We start from the raw sequence: 4,945 nt of genomic DNA on the forward strand, positions 1-4,945 counted from the left end.
TTTAAAGATATTTGAAAACATTATTTGAATAGTCCTGCATATAACACGCATTAATTTGTTTAGTTATCCTCATGCATTCAAATCCTGATGTGTATTTTTTACAACGGAAACTGCTCTGCTCTGTAGATCAGCTCTTTACTTTTAAACCATGCTCAATAGCGTGGTTAGCGAAATATTGAAGTCCATTAAATGTTCAAATGATAAATCGTCCTAGTCATAAAACTTATATGATAGTTAACTGGAAATCTAAAATTCCTGCCTGTATTCCCAAGGTTTAATAATAACATTTAATGGCTATGCCCAATTTTAATTGTTGTATAGAAAATTGTATTTACCTTAGGGCTGGGTTATCTTGCCTCCAAAATTCTGACTAACTATTCTTAATAAACAAAAGTTCCATACAATGGTCCTCACAATTTCGTTTCCAATCCATTGATCACTAACTTAAGACGTCCATGCTGTATGATTAAGTGGTTTTAACTTTAGAAATGTAATAAATTTTTTGTCTGATTAGCTCTCACAACGAGCTTGACCTTTTAAATTATTTGACCTAGAACATGTATGCCAATCTTCGATTAGATATTTTAAAAACTACGGTCGTAATTCTCATAATACATAGCTGGACAACTATTTATATAAATTAAACTGCAAAAGTACAATGTTAATATAAGATTGTCTTAAACTTATAATATCTATTATATAACAAGAATCACAATATAATAATACCCAGAATAAAAAAAGTGGAGTTAAATTGGTATCTTACATTTGTGTTAGAGGTTTTCGCGATCGTTTTCAAAAGGAAAGAAGCTTACACTTGGTGTATCAGAAAACTGGGCAACTTGAGTTATTACGATCAGATAAACAATATAAATCTTTGGACGGGACCGCTTTGTTTAGAACAAAACCGACAGACAATGGGATCCTGGCACCACCTCCTTTGTAATATTCGCGTTGAGTTGTCAGACGCTGGTTTCCGCCTTCCCTCCCATAAAACTGTGGTCGTAATTAATTTGATGTTTCCTCTTTAAATCTTTTGTTCATTTTACTTGCTATCTATTGTGGGAAAAATTATTTTACAAAAATTTGAGATTAGAAGGTCAATTAACATTCATAGCTCCATCAATATATGTCCCATTGAAATTGAGACACATGTTTAAGTAATAATTTACATTCTTTATACTTTAAAAGGGTTTACAATATTTAACAATTGATTCTTAACGAAAACTGATGTTTATGATTTGATTGTGACTACTATACTTAAGATTTTAGCAGAACAGCCTAGAAAGCCAGCACACAGAACATATATATATATATATATATATATATATATATATATATATATATATATATATATATATAAAACAATATCTACATAATAGTACAAAATACGATTTCTAATTTATAGAATTCATAATTATGTATTATATATTAAATCAATAATTTGTAGTGATTTTTATAACTAATAGAAACAAGAGATACTAAAGCCCTTTTGATAAATTTTATATTGTAGACCCATGTCTCGACATTAGGTCATCCTCCAGTATACATTGTATATTTTTAATGTAAATTTACGTCACAATCCCCTTATATAAAAGTAATATATTTATAGGAGGTTTCTATGTATTAAATATATAGAGGTCTTTCAATATTTAATCCAAACCTTGTGTCTGTCTGGGCAGGTTTACCCTTTGCTGACGTGTAGGTTGAGTTTGTTAGCTTTTATCCTGCAGTAGTATGCTCGGTGAAAATATTACTGTATTTTATTTAATATATAACAATATCTATATAATAGTACACAATACGATTTCTAACTCATAGAATTCATAATATTGTATTATATTATGTCCAGTGTCCAGTGATTATTTCCTTTGGTAGTTGACCTCTTCTTTTTCGAGGTCATTAAGCTGTTTGTGAATAATTATTCTGATTCTTGGTACTTTCTTCTAACGGAGTAGTCTTCGACTTCATTCTAGTTGCCTGTTTCACACTTAGTATTGTGTGCTATTAACTTGAACATAACTGTGCTGTATATCTGCCTGCTTATAAGGAACTTGTTGTTTATTAATTTCGTCTTAGTCTTCGCTGTATTTCTTTATCTCATCGATAGGCTTCAGATTTTGTTTCAGTACTTGATTCGAGATCTTTGTCCATCTTGGTGTTATTAATTGCGCTTACGCAAAGTTGTGGGGGGGGGGGGCAGAGATCCATCCCAAACTTGTGTGAGCCTCTGCTCATGGGCAGTTTATGGTCTATGTTCTTGAACGTGGTAATGGATTCGTCTTGGCTGACTTTCCCTCTGCATAAGGCGAGGTTATGTTTTTAGTACTTCATAGTCCAGTTTAAAATGATTTTCCTTCTGTTTAGATGTAAGTTGTGGTTCAATACCTCATCCGAGTATTGAGCCCGCATTAGCTGTCATTTATTCCGCTTACGTAGAGCAATTCCTAAGGTAGCTTCTAACCTGTGCCATTTTTTGGTGTATTTCTCTCTGCTCTTGGAGAGATTGAGTGCAAGTAGTTGATTATTATACATTAACTTTATACGTCTTCTATTATATCTTTATTATGCTTGCTCTCTGAACATTTTATTTTAATTGCTTGACAATGGTTCAAGAACTGCCTTTCACTCTAACCATAGTGTTTCTTAAATTTAATTACGATTCTTGTTATGGTCCTTTGATCCTTGGTTCTTAAGCCTTTTTGTCTGCATATCAAGTCCTTCAGCAATCGGTTCTGGTTCTGTGATGATCTATGCCGTTTGCGCTCTTCTAAGTCATAAGTATATCATTTCTTATCCTGTCTAAATCTTCACTCTCGTGTCCCTCAATAATCGCTTGTCCAATGCACACAGAGGATCATCTTTCACTGTGAAGATAATCAGCAGTTGAGACAATGCTGATGTTCTAGAGAATCAACTGTTGCAAGATGAACTGCCCACAACGGGCAAGACAGTTGTGGAGCTGCCCTAGGTGTTCCCTGCACTCGGGTAGAGCAAGCCTATCAACTAAGAGCAAGTAGTGCAGGCCGGATTTGGGATTAGGGTTGCTGTAGAATATGTATTCTACAGTTCCCCAAGTAACTTTCGTTCAAATATGAGGATACACTGTTTCAAATATTGTGTGTGTCACAGCGTCCTAAAACCAAACCGGTTTTCAAATATTCTATGTAAAATGTCAAATGTTAATATACTTAAATTTTTCAGATAATACTCTAAACTATAATAACATTAATAATAAATAAGAACTACTTTATCCCAAACTCTTGATCAATTTTATTTCTTCAGAAATTAACTGAACATTAATTCATGATTGGAAATGATCCTAACATCATTGATTCTGATCCTATGTGCATTACTGATTCACTCGTGAAAACGAATCTTCAACTGGAGTAAATAAATTAAAACTCTGCACCTACCTATTAAAATACTATACATTTTAAATAGTTTCTCTTTAAAAAAATACTTTAAGAAGCGAAAACATTCCGTTTCTATCTACTTAAATATTCGAAGAGTCAAAATGCTCTACCACTATTTATTACAATGTTAATCGTTTGTCAGACCTTTTTTAAACATAAAGGTATTGCGTTTACCACTCAAGACAATATTCTAGAACTTAGAGCTACTTTTAATTCCACAATTTATTTAATATACCATTTTACATTTCTGTTGCCATATGCCCATCTATTGTCCCATGTGTATGTATTTTTGTATTACAGTAGTTTAATCCTCTCAAATTGTCTACGTTCTTGCCCATTGTACAAGAGAAACTGTGGAGAAGCTCATGGCTGTGGTCTTATCCTTTACTCACAGTGAGGTGGAATATCCACAGCATGATTGTAGTCCTACTATCTTTTGCTATGAGATTGTGGCAGTTTTTACTTTCGTGAACGTGTCTCTATCTCTAACTAGTCTTTTGGTAACAAGTCTTCTCTAACATTGATCTAGTATTTACAGTTTTCTGAAATATTCTTAATTTTTTATAAGTTGTCTTTCAATTGCCTGTGTGCATGTGGCCGCTGTTTCATTTTTAGAATTCTCTTCTCTGACTTGGCTTCTGCTTAAGTAGAAGTTTTTCAGTAGCTTGAACCTTGTACGTGTAGCTGTCTTTGCTGACTTTCACTGCAGTTAGGAAAACTCTGCTTATCACTCTGATCATGTTCTTTCTAAAGTTTAATCCTAAAACAGATCACATCTAATTTCATATCTGATACTAAAGAATTAGTCTCTGAATATGACACAATTATGGTGTCGCCCTTTATACTGGTTCTGTGATTGTCTTGGACCCCGATTCTGATTCCCCGGTTCAACAGAATTGAACCCCGATTCTGATTCTGTTTCAATATTCACTCGTGAAAATTCTCTCCCTCTTTCTGGGTAAACCAGTCCTCTATAACTCTCTACTTAAATAGTATACAAAGTTTTACACTACTTCTTTATCTACTGGAATAGTTATACTTAGAATTCCACCATTTTATATTATATAAATACAAATTATATTTAAGGTAGTGGATGTTAATTTAAACTACAGATGTTAATGCAATTTCAAGTCATTCTTTTCATAGACTATTTCATTATACACATAATTGAGAAAATAATAAAATAAATTATAAACATATTATGAAATCAATAAACAGTTATGTAATTTTTACGTGTTATCAAATTAAAATACTTAGGATTTAAATACAAATGAGAATAGGTTAATATTTTTAAAATAACGTAGTACCTCCTGTTTTACCACATCCTTTCTTTTATAAAACAACAATAGATTACACATTTCATGAATACCAGTAATAATGTGTCGTACACAGCGTACGTAAAGATATGACTCTTGTCAAGATTTATATTCGTCGTATGACAGTCATGGTTAACTGCAATCGTAAAATATTTTACGTCCTCATCGGTTGAGTAGACGACCTATGAGTCGGTAGTGTCGATAGATTGAACGCAC

Source organism: Homalodisca vitripennis, chromosome 3, assembly GCF_021130785.1.
Source record: "Homalodisca vitripennis isolate AUS2020 chromosome 3, UT_GWSS_2.1, whole genome shotgun sequence".
NCBI lineage: Eukaryota > Metazoa > Arthropoda > Insecta > Hemiptera > Cicadellidae > Homalodisca > Homalodisca vitripennis.